At 51.4% G+C, this 17,562-nt stretch overlaps 1 long non-coding RNA gene across 4 annotated transcripts; it reads right to left on the reverse strand.

The window, feature by feature from the left end:
* Positions 1-9,426: 9,426 nt before the first annotated feature.
* On the reverse strand, positions 9,427-16,556 carry LOC114222433 (uncharacterized). 4 transcript variants are annotated; one of them, XR_015768793.1, is made up of 4 exons: positions 15,768-16,556; positions 14,138-15,502; positions 12,333-12,497; positions 9,427-10,860 (listed from the first exon to the last, which is right to left on the reverse strand). It is a non-coding gene; the product is annotated as an uncharacterized LOC114222433 (long non-coding RNA). The 4 variants fall into 4 exon arrangements; XR_003611945.1 differs by lacking the exons at positions 9,427-10,860; positions 12,333-12,497 and having other exon boundaries at positions 13,000-15,502; positions 15,768-15,977; positions 16,190-16,556; XR_003611946.1 differs by lacking the exons at positions 9,427-10,860; positions 12,333-12,497 and having other exon boundaries at positions 13,000-15,502; positions 15,768-16,008; positions 16,190-16,556.
* Between the last annotated feature and the right edge of the window lie 1,006 nt (positions 16,557-17,562).

Raw genomic sequence — 17,562 nt, forward strand, 5'->3', positions numbered from 1 at the left:
CAGGTGAGGAAACTGACTCTTGGCTGAGTCAGGATTCCAACTCCGATTGATTCGGCTGCAAAGCCAGTATCTCCTATGGCACCAGCATGCTCCCAGCAAGGGAGCTGCGATTTCCTTCAGACCAGAGGGATCTGAGGTGAAAACAGCAGGGAGGGAGAGATGCTGCTCATGGAGGAAGATGGAGAAAGCGCTGACCCGGAGTTACCTGTGATGGACTGAGAGCGGTGCCCAGGGGCTGCTTTCTGCACAGTCTGGAGGGGATGCCAGTGGCCGGGATCAAGTCTCCATGGGAGAGGCAGGGTCTAGGGTACATGAGTCAGGAGGCAGAATGAGTTGCTTTGGGCAAGGCTGGCCTGGCGGAAGCCATGAGGCGGAGAAAGTTGGATTTCACCCATCAACAAGGCCCTCAAGCTCACCAGGTACCTGCACCCCCTCAAGGCCCCAGACCAGATGCCCACCTCCCAGGCCTCCTTCCTATCACATCTAAACTCCCACATGCAGTTCTTGAGCTCTCAGAAGGCTTCCTCGGCTAGAGCTCACTAGAGAGCAGCGTTCATGTTGTTAGGTTAGTGGATGTCAGCTGATTGTGGTGGGGAGACACACTCTTGAATAGATGAACACTATGCAAGAGGGTGTGCTAGAGGTGTGTGTGGGGTCATGCTGTACTTCCCCCCCACCCCCAAGGGAGGGGGTGGGGTGTAGTCCTGGAGGACGTGTTTGATTGGGGCTTGGGGAGATGACTAGGGAACAGATAGCAGGTGGGGTGGGGCGTCGGGGGGGGGTCACTGAGCAGGGGGAGCAGCAGAATGACGCAGGTGGCCCCTAGTCAGGCTGCATAAAGCAGGCAGAAGCCAGTGGGCTGGGCTGACTGCGGAGGGCCCCCATGATATCATAAGACACTGGGGCTGTATCCTATGGACAGCTGGACTCATCAGATTTAAAACTGTTTTAATCAGGGGAAAGACTTCATCTGATTTGTGTTCTGGAAAGATAGTCTTGGTAACAATGAGAAGGCTGGATGACTCACTTGGAGAAAGGGAGACCGTATTCCAGAGAATTCAGTAATATGGACATTTCCAGCAGATGGTGAGGGTGAGTTGGGTCAAGGAGGCCTTTTCCCAAGCCCCAGTGAGGGAAAGACTAGCTTTGTCCTAAAAAAATGTGGGGGCTGCTATCTGGTCTCCAGGGAGGCGAGAGGAACAATCTCCACCACCTTGCTCCTGGCCCTCACTCTGAGGGGCTTCAGGGACCTGATGCTCGGCCCGGGAAGGGGGTGGGGATGGCCCTTGCCGTGCCTTTAAAGAAATGAAGACTTCAGTTATTCATGAGTCCCCATAAATCCTGGGACTGGCCAGTGGGAGGCCCTGGATAGCTTGTCTGTGTTTACTTTTTTCCCCCCTAGTTTGCTTTTTAATGGTGATCAAGCTTTGCACAACTCTTCTGCTTCTGGAGGTGGGGACAACGCAGCGAATGGGTTCTGTATGATTTGTTGGACCTGTGGCTTTGAAGGGGTGTTCAGTGGGCGGGAGGGCTCACACCTGGAGAGAAAGCCGGTCACAGGCTTTGGGAACCTTCCAGGGCTGAGAGCCAGTGCAGCAGGGTGTGGTCTGCCTCTTGGCAGAATGGTTGGTTTTCAAATTCCCTTAAGGACAGAGTGGAGCGTCTTGGTTAAAAGCAGGGCCTCTGGAGCCAGACTGTGGGTTCAAGTCCTAGCCCCACCACTTCCTTGCTGTCTTCCTCGGGAAAGCCACTTTATCTCTCGTGCCTTGGTTTTCTCATCTGTAATGTAGGGGCAATGATGATACCTGTTTTCCAGGTTTGTTGTGAGGACTAAATGAGTTAATGCACCTACAGGCTTTAGAGCCGTGAGCTCCTCGTGAGTTCCATATATGTATTTGCTTTGCTGGAGACTCAGGGTGGCCTGAGTTCCCAGCAAGTAAAGCAGCACAGACTCTCCCTGGCCGAAGACTCTTCCTTCCCCGCCGGGTTGCAGGCAGCAGCTGCACCCCGAGACCCCACCCACCTCTCCTCCCCACTTCCTGCAGATCCAAGGACCAACTGATGCCCAGACACGCCCAGTGAGAGGGCAGGGGAAGGGTGGTGTGGGTCTCCCACCTGTCCAGAGCCCAGCATGGCCAGGGCAGGAAGCCTCCCCGCCCGGACTGCCCAGCTGTACCTGGACCTCACCCTGCCAGATCGCCCCTTGCCTGAAACTTCAAAGTGGTTTATTTTTTCCTTTTGCATTTGGATTCCAGGAATATTTAATGGGGCGTGTTAGAGCAAAACAGCCGTAACTTGCAATCTTTCTCTCAAGATTAAACAGGTGCATAATCCTTCTTTAGCCAAGCTTGTCAGCTGCAGCAGCTGGGAGCTCCCCAGCTCTGTGGGCCTCTGTGGCTGTGCCTTCCTCCTGTCTTTGGGGCTCCCCAAATGCTCCTCTGTTCAGGGCCTTCCCAACACGCCCCAGCTGTCCTGGCCTGGGGCAAGGTATTGTGCTCCCTCACCATGCTGGGCAAAGCCATCTTAGCTGTGAGAGCCTGAAGTAAAAATGAAAAATATTTTTTTGTCAGCAGGTGCCTTTGGCTGAATTCACATGATTTTGGAGGTGGGGGGTGCGAAGCCCAGCGGAAACCACACCGTGACCGGCATGCGGAGCCGTTGAGGGGCGCGGCTTCCCCTGCTCCTTCCCCTCTGAGGTGGTTCTGGCTCCCACGTTAAGGAAAGTTCCCGGCACCTCCGCAGGGACAGGCTGGCAGAGACCGGGCTCAGCCCACGACCCACAGGGCCTTGGAGCCGTTCTGCCTCCCCGTGGGCGAGGTGGCTCAGCTAGGCCCGATGGCGTGCTTTCCACCACCCCTCTTCTTTCTGGAAGTTTCCCAGTCATGTTCTAATGTAAACAATATTGTCGGAGAGTCCAGTGGCCCCTCGGGAATTCCACTGAGCCGTGACTGATGGGCCTGAGGAGGGAGCCGTGGGCCCACATCAGTCACACCTCTCGCCTGGCTCCAGAACTGGCCTGTTAGCACAGCCTGACTTGGATCATTTGTCTCCAAGTACCAGGGGATTTTCAAACAGCTGTGGAGCCAACCATTTCAAAAAGGAACATAGTTCTGGTTTGTGGTAAGAATAACACACACCGCATGGGCTCCAGAATCCAGGCCTCCGAATTCCTGGAGCGCGGGCTGTGACGGCCTTTCCTCTTTGGGCCTGCTGTGTCACCGCTTCACCTCAGCGCGCAGATGGTTCTGCCATTTAGAGCCACCGTGGGACTCAAACTCAGGGCATGCTGAGGTGGAGGAGGACATTTTCCTCTCTTCTCCTTTCCCCGTGACCTCCTTTCTGCCGAACTCCGGGCGGGGGGGCGGTGAGGGGTGGCAGCACTTGGTGCCAAAAGCTGGGCCAGGAAGGACATTTCTTTCCCCAGCTGCAAAATCGTGCTCCTTTCTTCCTCTGCCCTCTCCTTGCCCCTCATCCCTTAGCTGGTGGTGTTAGTATGAAAAAGCGAAGAAGCAAGTGCAGGGATTCGGCAGGGTATGAGAGGCCATTTCCCCTCCTCTTCCCCTGCAGCCTAACAAGGGAGCCACACAGGATGGAGTCCGTGTCCTTCTGCTTGGAAGCAGGCCTCTCTCCTGCTGCAAGAGGCCGGAGGGCAGCAGCGTGGGTCCTCGGTCCACGGAGCGTGGGTTAGACCTGTCTGCTTCGGGAGGGCGGTGCCAGGCTCCCAGGGGGATGATGGACTGAGGCTGGCAGGAGATACACGGTCAAGACACAAAGGGAGGGGCGCCTGGGTGGCTCAGATGGTTAAGCGTCTGCCTTCGGCTCAGGTCATGATCCCAGGGTCCTGGGATCGAGTCCCGCGTCGGGCTTCCTTCTCCTTGGGAGCCTGCTTCTCCCTCTGCCTCTCTCTCTCTCTCTCTCCTCTGTCTTTCATGAATAAATAAATAAAATCTTTAAAAAAAAAAAAAAAAAAAAGACACAAAGGGAGACCAAGAGAGTGAAGACAGGGTGTCAGAGGCTGATAATCAGCATGACCCGAGGGGGGAGAATGGAGAGGGAAGTGAAAGCAAGAGCAGAGGCACGCAGCCGCCCTGGGCAGGAGGGGAAGGAAGGCCATGAGGGCTCCAGGGCCCCACCGCCTGTCTCACAGCCTGAGCCAACCTCCTGACTGCTTGCTGGGGCCGGGCCCCCAGGCAGGACCTGGAGACTGGGACCCTTCCCCTTGTCTCTTCCAGAACTGCCAACCCAAGTGGAAGCGAAGGGAAGAGAGCCTTCCCAATCCATCCTGCCCACCCCAGGGCTGGCGGGCAGAAAGGGTGCCTCGGAGAGCTGATGCCGCCTCCTGGGCCTCCCCAGCTGTGTCCAGGTGAGCAGGAAAATTCTGGAGCCCCATAGACTGAGCAAAGGGATCAGCCAGCAAGCAGACCAATGTCTTCCAAAGATTCCCTCTTCTTCCTCCCTGGTCTGGGGCCAAAGATTGGGACACTGGTGGACACTCAAGGCCATGGGAAATCAGGACGCATAGGTCCCAGCTGTGTCTGTGACATTGGAGTGCTTTTTCTACTGGGGGTCATGGAGCCCAGCTGGGGAAGAGGTTCTTTGTCCGCCTCAGAGCTATCTTTAGAGGGGAAAAAAATTCCAGTCTTGGGGATGTCAGCCCAGGCATGATCCTCAAGGATGACATAAACAGGCTACCTGGGGACACAGGTGACCCTTCCTTGACCCTCCTGCTCACCTTCCCCACTAAGTGACGAGCATTTGCTAAGCCCCAACGGTTTCTTCCCTTCTCCCACTCCTCCACCTCCATTCCTACAATGTGTGAAGCAAGGACACGGCGCAGAAATATCCTACTCACGCATGCACGCACACCCGGGCACGTACGCACGCGAACATACTCACTATGAAAGTAATCATAGCCCTGTTTCAGAACATTTTGAAAAAAGGGAAGGAAAGAAAAATCCCTCCATGATCTCGCTTAACAGAGCAACTGTGGCAGTTTGAGGATTATTTCTATTTACACTTTTTCATACGAAAGTGCTAATTTAAACACAGGAGTAGTTTCCTTCTCACACAATTTTGTGCCCTCCTTTTCTCACTTAATATTCTGTTATAAGAATTTTATTGTATTTTATTTTTTTCATAAGAATCTTAGATGTTGTTGTATAGTTTTAACAGTTATCAGTGAAAATGAGAGATTAATATTGTAGGAAATGGATGTACAAGGGAAAATAGTCCCATGTTTTGTTTTGGACATTTAGGTGATTTCTGTGTTTTCTCTTCTCGGCAATGTAGCGTTTTCACAGTTAGAATTCGTCTCTGGGAGAGATAAACCACCAGTTGCACATTCCTTACATCGGTCCGGCACCACACACAGACAAGGGCCACCATCTTTCCACCCTGTGCGGTTCACCACGAGGGAAACTGTGTAAGAGTGTGGATGAGTCGGGGGGCCTGGTGGCTCACTCGGTAAGTGTCCGATCTTGATTTCAGCTCAGGTCATGATCTCAGCCCTTGGTTGGGTTCCACGCAGAGCTTGGAGCCTGCTTGGGATTCTCTCTCCATCCCACTCCCCCCACCCCAACTCACACACTCTCTCCCTCTTAAAAAAAAAAAAAAAAGAGTTTGGGTGAGTCAGTGCACATCCTCTGGGTTTGCTCAGCCCCTTCTGGGGGAGGGGTGTCACAGGTTACTATGTCATAGTTTCTAAGTCAACAGATTAATTGTCGGAGTAAGGCAAGTTACAGGTCCACCATTTCCAGTTGGCTGGGCTTTGGAGAAGTGGCCTCAGCTGGGAGTGCTGAAACAGTTTTTAGGGGACATTTGTGGCGCTTTTGAAATACATCAAGTGCCTCGCAGAGTGGGCCACCTGTCCACCTTCCCGCATTCCTGAGCAGGAAGCCAAGTTCCCACGACAAAGGTACGACCAACTCTTCCATCCACGTGGGAAGTATTTATTGCTTCTCATCTGCCTGAAACTCCAGGATCCCAGGCAATGTGCCCCCCAGCAGTAGTAAGGGCACGGGGCTGGCTGAGCCGAGCATTTCTCAGGGCCACTTTTTGCTTTAATTGAATTAAATTCAACAAGGAGCTGCAGTTCCCAGCAATTTTCCTCGTGAATGTGGAAAATTTGAAATACACAACAGAGGACACTCTTTGAAACATTTTATTGATATAGGATGCTATTTGTAATGCATATTTGTAGGGAAAGTAGGATCCCAGTTTTTACTGTAAAAAAAAAAATGACACACACACACAAGTCTGGGAAGCTAAAAATATACACTTGAATGTTCAAATGTTATTTCTGGATAGTGAAATGATGGGTGAGCTTTATTGCCCTCATTTTTGCCTAATTATATTTTCTACTTTAATAGAGTTAGCACACAATAGTGGGGTAATTGTTAAAAGGTGCTCTTTATGGTACAAAAATATCTTTCATCCACATTTCTTTTCACTTCACAAAGCCTTCCATAAATACTATGGTATTTGGTCATCTCAGCAACACAGGAATAAGTCAAGGAGAGTATTAAATAAAATTTATTTAATAAAAAGATTTGTAAAATAAAATAAAGCAAATCTCACACCCCATTTTACAGATGAAGAAATAGATGTTCTGGGGGTTCTCCTTCGGGAAGGAGTTCCCTCCATTCTAGATCTTCAGCTCCCTGGTTCCAACAGCCATCCCCGAGCTATATTCCGGTTAAAAAAAAAAAAAAATAGTTTCCTAACTTCTTCAATATGGACGAGGGAGCTAGGAACACATCTCTAATCATTTCACTGCCCTGCCTAGAGCCTTCAGTGGCTTCTCATGCCTCTAGGCTAGGGGTTTCTCAATTCTGGACATTCTGAGGCAGTTAATTCTTTGTTGTGGGTGCGCTGGGTGCATTGAAGGGTTATTAGCAGCATCTCTAGTCTCTTGGTAGATGCCAGCAGCACCCTCCCCACCCTCAGCACACACCCAGTTGCATCAACCAAAAATGTCTGCAGACATTTTGTCTCTAGACAAAATTGTGCCCAGTTGGGAACCAGCTCACACCCCTGAGCCGCCACCCAGGCCTCTGGTTACCTCTGCGGCATCCTCCTTGCCGGGGCCTGTCACACAGATTAACCTCAGCATCCGTATCAGCCTTCGCCTCCCTTCTTCACATGTAACTTCTCAGGCAGCTGACACTGGCTCTCCATACTCCCACAGCCCCCGGGGGGCTTCCTCTCGGCCCCCCAGCACCCTGCGCTAGCCCCTCCTGCCCAGGAGTGGAGATGCCCACCTGCTCAGCGGAGTGTGAGCTCCTGAGCCCGGGGCCTGTGTTCTGTCCCCCTCGGAGCCCCTCGTGCCGAGGAAGGCAACACTGCAAATACTTCATAAAATATTTGGGCAAGAAGGAAGGAAGGAAGGTGAAAAGGGGCGAAGTGCCTGCATTTTTGTGATCTAGCGATCTAGGGTTGTTTTGTTTTTGTTTTTAAAGGTCTGTTTAGGGCTTGTCTTGTTTTGTTTTTGTTTTTAAAGGTCTGTTTAGGCCTTGTCTTGTTTTGAATCGGAAGAGGACTGTCCAAAGGAGTTGCAGCCCAGGTTGTCTTTACCAGCCCCAGAAAAGGGGAGATCTGATGAGGGTCCTTAGAGCAGCAGGAGGAGACGAGCTGGGAGGTGACACCCGGTGCAGGCAGACGACAAACAGGCGGGCCTGGGAGTTGAGAGCGGGGACGCACTGAGCTGGAGAGTGCGGCTCACCCTGCGGACCCCGGTGCCTAAAAACGGCTCAGGCCGTGTTAATCGAGTCCAAGTTATTATCTGACGTGTTGCGTCTGTAGGACCCCGTTCAGCAGCCGAGGAAAACAGGCCACGATCTGACTGTGGAGCCACCGCTGAGGGATCGCCTTTGGGCTCCAGGCCTCCCACAGGGAGCTGAGTGGACAGCCCTTCGCTGGCGGCTGTCCTGCCATGGCATTTTCTACCTGTCCCCTGGGGGTTATACCCTGGGGGTCAGGGCTTCCTCCCAGGTTACCGAATCCTTCCTGTCCCTGGGCTGGGGACCGGCCACTCGGGCAGTGGGCCAGGTGCAGCTACCTGCCTGGAGCAAGGCTTCCAAGACAGGTGCTCCCTGGGCGGGCTTCTGAAGCCCCCAGCTGCTCCTCTCGCGTGGGGCTTTGGCTCCAAGGAAGCGGCAGTCGCGGCCACAGCAAGGAAGGTGCTGTCCCTGCAGCAGGGCTGTGATGCCTTGGCGTTCATGCCCTGAGGGGCTGCTGCGGCAGGTTTGCAGTGGTGAGCATGGCGTCCAGGCACACAAACACGAGACCTGCTGGTTGCATCATCGGCGCAGGGCACTGTTGTGCACACTGCCAAGACAAAAAGATCTGGGGCTCCAGGGGCACCTGGGTAGCTCAGTCGGTTAAGCGTCCGACTCTTGGTTTCGGCTCAGGTTGTGATCTCAGGGTCAAGATCTCAAGGGTCGTGAGATCGAGCCTCCCCTCGGGCTCTGTGCTGAGCACAGAGTCTGCTAAAGTTTCTGTCTCCCTCTGCCCCTCCCCTCCTCGTTCTCTGTCTCTCTCTGTCTCAAATAAATAAATAAAATAAAAAAAAAAATCTGAGCTTTCAGCATCAGAAAAAGCCGTGCTTCCTCTAAACCATGGGTTTATTTTTGTCCCATGGATACCATGGCCCTTGCAGTCGATTATTTCCCTCATTGCTCAGGCTGCTAGGGGACTCAGAGTTCAAATTGTGTCCTGCCTCTCTGCACCTGAGGCAGATGATGTCGTGTGCACATCTGTGAGGTCATCTGATTATTTTCTCATTCATGTTTCCCTTCAGTCCCTCAGTGGTTTTTATTGTTCTTATTCTGAATAAACCCTGCTTGTATGAGGGTCACAGAATCGTGTCTCCCGACAACCAGCAAGCCGGACAGTGAGCACACCAGCACCCCTCTCTCCCATGGTCTCCGTGCAGGGGCCAAAGGCTGCAGGAGTCAGTAGCCCGAAGAGCCAGGGTTGTGAGAGTCGTATTCTCTATGTTCACTTAAAATCCTGCCCTGTTGGTTTATTTTCTTTCAGTCCCATGTGAGGTTGTGCTAGTTTTCACAGCTCTTCACAGGACTCAACACCTGGTACTAAAGAGGAATTAAAGTGGATCCGCGTGCCAGGCGCTTTTTTGCTAAGTCAAATGATTTTCACAAGAAATTCTCTGAGACTTCTCACAGCCTTTCTTAAGATGTTCCTTTCACCCTCCCCCTTCCTCTCTTGCTCCTTCTCTCTCCCTCTCCCCCTCCCTCTCCCCCTCTCCGCCCCCTCCCCCTTGCTCTTCTTTCCTCGCATCCAACACACAGTCACTTACTGGCTAAACAAGTTACTTCACTTATTTGACACTTGTTTGTTTGGTTTTTAAGACCCCTAAAAGAGGAATTGAAAAACACCACATAGGAAGATTGTGTGAATTACATTAAATTTATTTGTGTAAAGCACTTAGCATATTGCCTGACACAGGAGAAGTGTAACTAATGCTAGCTATTTGTGTTCATTCGTTTGGGAAACATTTATGATAGACCGTATGTTACATGCTGGACCTACACAACCAAACACTTCTCCAGGAAAAATAATTCTCATTATTTTGGCTCACCTACCCGGTAGTACTTTGGGGGCAGAGAGGTCCTGAGACGCCACTAATGGGGCGCACTGTTGGAGTCCTAGGAAAGCCTAGAACGGCACATTACCTCATCTTCCTCTGGAAGCCTCCACAGTGTTGCTCTCATTAGTTCTTGTCTCCTTGTCTTGCTCCTCCCTACACCCCTACCTTTGCTTCTGAGACCCTCCTTCTCTGGTTTGGGGTTACCTTTGGGGCCCAGCCCTTGGCCCCACTGGAGGCAGGCAGTTCCCATAACAGAACCCCACTATCTGTCCCTAGTCCCTACCAGGGCTACCTCCATTGTCACTACCTTTATGCAAATTCGTCTAAAAAAGATGAGCCTCGCTGTTAGACTGGCTTCCTCCCCTTTTTTTTCTAATTGTGCCCTGATTGCTTTCCATTTCCCTCTCTGCTTTTGTGAACCTGTTGTCCCCGGGGCTCTCGCGGGCTCTAAACACCCTCCGTTCAGTGATGCCACGAGTGATTAATCTGTGGCTCGTTTCCTCCCATCTTCCCCAGAGCGTGTGCCGTGCCCATTCATCAAGATGCCCAGATAATTGAAGCAATCCACATTCGTTCAGGGCCATGCTCTGGGCAGTGATGCTGGCCCCGAGATCTGTTGTGTTCAATGTAATTACTCTTGCCAAGTGAATCCCTGGGGCCCCTCTCCGCCTCCTGCAGATCCCCATCACCTTGAGCGGTGTTTCTGCACACGCCTCTCCCCCCTCCCCACCAGGGCCTTCTGTGGGCTCTCCGCCTGGGCTGGCTCTCACCACAGTCCTACCCTGGCCCTGACAGGAGCTGTTGGCTTCGAAGGAGCAGGCAGATGGATGCACTGAGACCGCAGTTTGAGGGAGCTGCGGTGGCCATTGGGAAGAATGGCGCTGAAGCTTGGAGAGGCAGAGATCCCCTGCTGCAGAGGTGGTGCGACGTTTCTCAGAGAGCTCCAGGGAAAAGACAGAAAGAGGCTCTCTCTTGAGAGACAACTGGAGGACTGAATATCCCCTCTGACCTGTGCCGGGGAAGGAGAGCTCCGAGGCTCCGAGGCTCCGAGGAGGCCTTTGCCATTGTCTGCTCCAGCTGCCTTCCCAATGCCAATCTTGGGATGCCTCTTCTTAGCACGGGTCCTCTTTAATTTTTCACTCATTCACTCATTTCACAGATACCTGTGACTCAAGGCATTGCGATGCCATGTCTTCACTGTCCCAAGCACCACGTGGGTGAAGGTGACAACAACAACGTGGTGTCCCGGTAACCTGGTAGAATGAAAAAGTTGTATGGATATCATCAATATTGTCTCCAGACTGCCAATAAGAGCGATAAACATCACCAGTTGTTTTAGGGGATATTCTGCAAGGGTGGCTTTGCATTCAAGAGGATATGATTTCCTCCAACCAATGCCAAACAACGATGGCAATAAAACGAAGAAGCATAAATCACCGAAATAAAGAAAACTCTTCCGTGTGTGGCCTTGTACACTGCGCAGTGAAGGATCTGAAACCCAGTGTTAGACTAGGGGTGGAACCTCCCGGACCCAGAAAGTGTGAGGTTGTCAGTGCCCTTGAAGCCCTTTGCACATCAAGGCGGGCGGGGTCTGACTGCCTCACTTGGAATTCAAGTCCGCTAGAATATGGCCCCAACTTGATTTTCTCCTAACAGGCTGCATTAGACCTTTTGAGGAACAAGCACTGATACGATTGTGGTGTCTCACCTCTGTCTCCACAGAAGTGAATATACACTATTAAAAACCATAATGTAAGTGTGAGAAAGCCCAACTCTGTTCTAATTTTCCCCATAATGACTTCTGGATACTTTTTCAAAATACCAAGGAACAAAATCTCAAGCAAAACTTGTTGGTGTCCTTGCTGTGTTGATGTCCTGAGTATGTACTCAGTTTGATAGAGGGGAACCCACATTGTCTACTTTGTCCCCAAGAGAACCCTCCATTCAGTCCACTGTGATCTCCATCCCAAGCTCAGGACTTTGTTGTTTCGTGAACTTCCTTCATGCCTAGAATCTCTCTCTTTCTTCTCTGGCTACTTAACTCTTACTTTTCATCTATATATAGCCCTGCTCAGTTCCCTGACTGGCATCCGGCCAGACCCTCCCCAGACCAAGAAGGCTCCATGATCATTCCCACGGAGGGAAAGCTCTCTTGCATCTGACCTCTGTAGAAAGTGTCGTCCACATCACTTAATAACATACCACTTTGTGACATGTCTCACATTGTGACTGCCTGCTTGTATTTCATTTTTTAAGGGTTCCAGTGTCATCTTCCTAATGAGCCTATGAATTTTTGAGGGCAAGACTCAGGTGTTACATTTCTGTCTCTCCCTGCGGTGCTGCTAGGAACATAGACAGCACTCACATTTCAAGGGAGCTTATTCCTTGAGTCAGTACTTCCCAGTCTGAGGAGCAAAGAGATGCGCTTTAGAAGTAGAAATTCTCTGAGACTACATTCCACTTTGAAAACGTCGCACTATAAGTTGGCAATCCCTTGATGCCAACGGAACGGTATATTAAAATGCACAGTCGAGCGTTGATTAACATGAAGTGAAAATACAAAACTTAAATGTCATAAAAACTCTCAGACCCTCAATAATATACCCCTAACACCCTCCTCCACCCTTATCCCTGCTCTCCACCCTCTCCTTCCACTCTAATCCACGTGTGAGAGACCCTGAGCTAAGTCTGTGAGCGCTATTATCAAAATAGTGAAATAACTCACCCGTTAACACCTTAGCTTCTATGATTTCATTAGATAAGTTAGTCCTCACTTTGTGGGGTCCCCAGGAGGGCCGGCACAGGCCAGTTGCATTTCTATGAGGTGAGACGAAGTTTGGAAAAGCCTAGAGCTGTAGATCCTTCGTATATTTAGATTCTGGTACAGCTTCTAAGCAAGAACCAGAAGGAAAACCATCAAGAGGAGGGCAAGATTCAAGATAGAGACAGTGGTTGTGGACACCAGATGCTGCAGACAACTGGCATGAATGCCAGGAAGTGGGCATAGTTTACACTGCAGTGCACGTGAGGAGAGGGGTGGAGAAGGACTTCCATCTCAAAGGGAACCAGAAGATATGGAATAAAGAATCTCCCACATATGCCCTCAGAAGAATGGAATTTAAGAACCAAGAAACTGATTTCCTATAAATGCCTGACTTACAGAAGAGTGAGACTTATCTCCTGACCAATGAACATCTGTCAGGAATCATTCCCCATCTTCAAGCCCATGAACTTCCTACTTGGACACTGGCTGGACATCCCCCTCTTTGCACAACTTGCCCATAAATCTAGCCTGCCCCAAACCCTCAACGGACTCGCCTGTTGCTGCTACAGCATACGTTTCCTGAATTGCAGTTGCTCTGTTATTCCCAAATAAACCCCATTTCTGGTGATTTGAGCTTGCCTCAGTTTACCTCTTTATTTAGGTTGACAGAGGGAAGAGGAGAGGGAACCGGATGGTAGCAGTAGATGGGTATTATAGGAGGTAAGAAAATGGAGCTGGAGGAGGGAAGGGGCTGGAAACTGGAGGAGGGACAGAGATGAAAGAAAGTCTTTGTTTTATTATTTAGTTTTTGGATACAGAGATGAACATATTTATATCCCCTGTAGGTCCTCAGCTTCTTCAGTCTGATGAGGATACAAGACAGACAGCTGCAGCCACAGGAGACAGACTGGACTGACCCAAAATTCTATAGAAAGGTTCTCATTGGTCCATCTCGAGTCTTTGGAAGCCCAACTGTGGGCCAACAAATTGTGGCAAGGTGGTGAGGAGGAGGCATATATGTAAGTATATGCCAGCAACCACAGGGGCCACGCAGATGGAGCAGAAAGGAGGGTAGTTTTTATTGAAGAGGGGTGTTCATGAATATACGTAGTTTGGAGGTGGAAGAGAGTTTAGAAAGTTTGAGAAGCTCATATCTCAAGTTTATTTTGTTTTTGGTTTTTGTTCTTGGAGAAGTTAGGGCCACTGCCAAGAGTTAGAGGGTAGATGGAGATTTGGGTTACCGAAGGCCTGGGAAGGAGAAAACCAGAAGAGCAACTGAGCAAGGGTGGGAAGCATAATTGTGTCACAGTGTCAATCCTGATTTATTCACTTAAAGAACATTATTGATGACAATCTCTATTATTTCCCAGCATCCTAGACACAGATAGCATCAATAAAAGCAGATCGTTGGGCTGATCCAGGGTCAGAGAGTGGAAATATAGAGGCTTCAGGAAATGGGGCAAACCAGGGGAGGGGAGGGGAAGCGCTGAAATAGGTGTCCACAGAAGAGGACCAGGACTGGCGATGTTTGTTTGTTTTCATTTTAAAAGTGAGTGTTTCATTCAACATTGCAATAAGAACTGAACAGTATTAAAAACAGGAGTGGCTTAAAAATGCATATTAATCTTTAGTTTCCTTTGGAGGAGTTTGCCAGTTCTCTACAGCAAAGTGATCCTAGGGAAATGTCTTTAGAAGACAGAAATTCTCTCAGAATGCCCATTAAAATTCTTAAAAGGGATTAAAGATTCAAGAAGGAGCTAACTCACTGCCATGTTTCAGTGGCGTCTCCTGGCATGGCCCTTGCAAACGTCAAGGACCCCTCAGGTAAGGCGAACACACCCTGGTTTGCTCAGGAAAGTTCCATGTAATTATCGATGGCGCCTCTGTCACCCAGGGACAGGGAGACTCCCAGAAGTCGCCAGTGCCCGCTGAGTTGGGGTCTAAAAAGAAAGGATCAGGATGGAAACAAAGCTACCTGTCCTGCTGGTTTCCTATAGGGGAGAAGCCACAGAGGCGAAGGCTACAGAAACCCCTTCCTTGTTGACTTAGAAAAATCCTGCCGGGCCCAAAATGGATGCCCCCTAGGCCACTGGATACACCCAGGGCGCCTCAGGGCAGAAAGTCCCAGAAACCACCGGCGGGTTCGGACCGCCCACTTCAGCTTTCCTCCGCAGGAAAAAGCCACGGCCGTTTAGGAATCATCTTTGCTTCCGCCACAGTGAAGACCAGCGAGGTTTTGCCGAAAGTAGAGTCCCAATACATAGTCACGTGATTGGAGGGATGTCCTCTGCAGAGCCGACTGGAGCTCTTCTGTCTCAGAGGGGCCTCCACTGGTGGCCTTCAGCTTGGTCTGCAGAACTAAAAGCGCAACAACGCAGCACAGAAGGCAGGGCAGGTGAGGATGGGGAGGAGCCTGGCAGGAGCCGGGATAGAATTTTTTTCCCTGAGCCCAGCTGGTGATCAGCTTATACCCTAAAGCAGAAGGATTAATAACCAGAGTAATTTTATCCCCATCAGAATGTAACTACAGATGTGGGCTTATTGGGTGAAACAGCTAATCCTTTCTACATTTGGCTCACTCATGAAATACGATGCCTCGGCTTGTCAAAAGCACTGTTTCCACGTGGGCCTGCTGCTCTTGGGCTGCGTGGGCACCTGTCCACCGCCTGTGCTCTCGCCATCGGGGGAGCGGACTTCTCCCTGGCCTGATGGAAGGGAAGGGAAGAGCCTGCGCGGGCGCGGGCGTGCGTGTGCGTGCGTGTGCGTGGACACTGAGGGGAGGAACGGCGTAGCTGAAGGAAAAAGGCAGGTGTTGGGGTAGGTGGGTGCACAAAGGGGCTGGAAGGAAAAAGACTCCTGGAAGAACCTAAGGTTCATTGCCACCACAAGTCCTAAGGCTTCAAGGATAGGGAGGCAGCAGGAAGAGGGAAGAAGGCTGAAGAAAGGGGGAGCACCTGGGTGTACACGTGCCCCAGATCTGAGCCGGCGGGCACCCAGGGATTTACAGCGTGGCGATGGTTGGAGGCTCCAGTGGCAGTTAATCAAAGAGCTGCTGCGGATGGAGCAGAGATGAAAGGGTTTCCAGCAGGCCAGTCAGTGATATGCTTGGAGCTTTTCCCTGGGCAGCCACCCTGGGGTGAGTAATAGGAGACAGGGTTCTGAGAGCTAAGGTCTGGGCGTTCCGCGCTGCCAACGGGGGAGGCACCTAGGCAGCCCAGGGGCTCCAAGGGGTGGGCGTGGCCTGGGCGACGGGGCGTAGCCCCAGCCCCCGGGCGGCGCGCGTGACCGCCCGCCCCCCCCCCCCACCGCGCCCGCTCTGCGCGCCGCCTCCCGCTGGGCTTTGGCGGCGGGGGGCGGGGGACGCGCGGTGGTCCCAGCGGGCCGCGTGTCTCCTACCTGACCCCGACCGCTGTCCGCGCCGTGGCCCCGGGCCCGGGCAGGGCGGTGCAGCGCCGGGCGCAGAAGGCGTCGCCTCCCTTCCACCCACGGTCGCAGGGCTCGGCTGGTCGCTCCGACCCGCTCGCTCCCGCTCCCCCTACTTTTCAGTCCCCGGCTGGAGGGGCAGGAGAGGTTAAAGCTTCGTTCCAGTGTGCTACGTTCCAGAAACTTAAAAAAAAAAAAAAATGCCCGGGGGTTCCTGGAAGACGTTGAGAGGAAAGCAGAGTGTCCGACATCCCCAGCCAAACGCTCCACCACCAGGGAGACAGCATTTGACTGAGGAGTCCCGGTGGGTGGGAGGAAAGGGCCGAGTGGCCAAGGGGCTTGTAAAGAAAACCTTCTCATCCATGTTTCTTCCTTCACGTCCCCTTCTCTCTTACCTTGCGTTCCTAATTAATGGCCCCTCCTTCCCTCAAGCCCAAAGAATCTGGAGCCTGAGAACCTTCTCCAACAGGGCAGGGCGGGCCCACCGTGGCCGCCCCGAGCCAGGGAGGCCGGGCGGGGCTGCGCGGGGAAGGATCGGGCCTCCGGGGCAGGTCTCAGGGTTGGGAGGCTCACATCGCCATGGCAACGAGTTCTTCCTCCTTCCCGTGGGAATAACGAACTCCCGAAAGTGCAGCAAATTGGAAAGGGACCTGCTGAGTGCCAGCTGGGGCTCTTGGCCGGAGGGGGGAGGGGAGGAGGTCTGCAGAGGTAGGGGGCTGCGCCCAGCCCGACAAGCGACCCGAAGCATGGATGCGGGGCTGCGTGTGTTTCCTCGGAGTCAGATGGGGCCACACATGCTGGACACGTGACGGCCGCCGGTTAGCAGATGTAGTTGCTGACTCGCTTACAACAGCCACTGCCGAGCTCTGGCTCCCGCTAAGTGGGATGCCTTCCTTCTGTTCTCTTCTCACAAGTTTTAGCTACGGAATTCACTTCTATGTGGCTGAGGCCATTACTTTCTTTTCTTTTCTTTACAGTTTTTTTGGGGGGTAGTTTTAAAAGTGGTTTTCGGGGTAAAAAGAAAAAGAAGTATGTTTTTTTTTTCCAATTCATAAAGGTGTAAAGAAGGAAATGAAAATGATCCACAATTCCCAATTCTTATGCCCAAAGATAACTACTGTTAACATTTTGTTGTCATCCTTCCAGATTCTTCCCTGCACACATGTTTGCACATAAATGTAGTATTTACAAAAGTAGATTATGCTGCACATGATGCTTTGTCACCTGCATTTTCACTTAACTTACCATAGACATGGGAAGATGTAGAAAAATCGATTTATTCTTTCTTTTTTTTTTTTGACTTTTTATCCATCTATTTGGGGGGGAGGGGCAAAGGGAGAGAGGGAGAAGCGACTCTGCTGAGCAGGGGGCCCTCACGCTGGGCTCCATCCCAGGACCCAGAGCTCATGACCTGAGCCAAAGGCAGATGCTAAACTGACTGAGCCACTCAGGCACCCCAATTCATTATTTCTCATGGCAGCATAAGATTAACCAAGTTGCTACTGCTGGAAATTTAAGTTGCTTCCCAATTTTTACTCTTCTACACGGTAATAAACATCCTCACACATACGTTTTTTGCACAGTCTGTTAGTTTTCTTAAGTGAAACTTCTAGAAGTAGAAGTACTGGGTCAAAGGATATGGGCATTTAAAATTTTGATGTATATGTCTAAATTCTTGGTCTGTGGGTTGTTTGTGAAGCAAACAACTTTTGCTTTTTTGGTCTGTGGTTGGTCTGTGGGTTGTTTGTGAAGCAAACAACTCCCTACT

The sequence above is a fragment of the Eumetopias jubatus genome, unplaced genomic scaffold, assembly GCF_037043125.1.
Source record: "Eumetopias jubatus isolate StellerSeaLion01/CBP00866 unplaced genomic scaffold, mEumJub1_p1.0 scaffold_8, whole genome shotgun sequence".
Classification (NCBI taxonomy): Eukaryota; Metazoa; Chordata; class Mammalia; order Carnivora; family Otariidae; genus Eumetopias; species Eumetopias jubatus.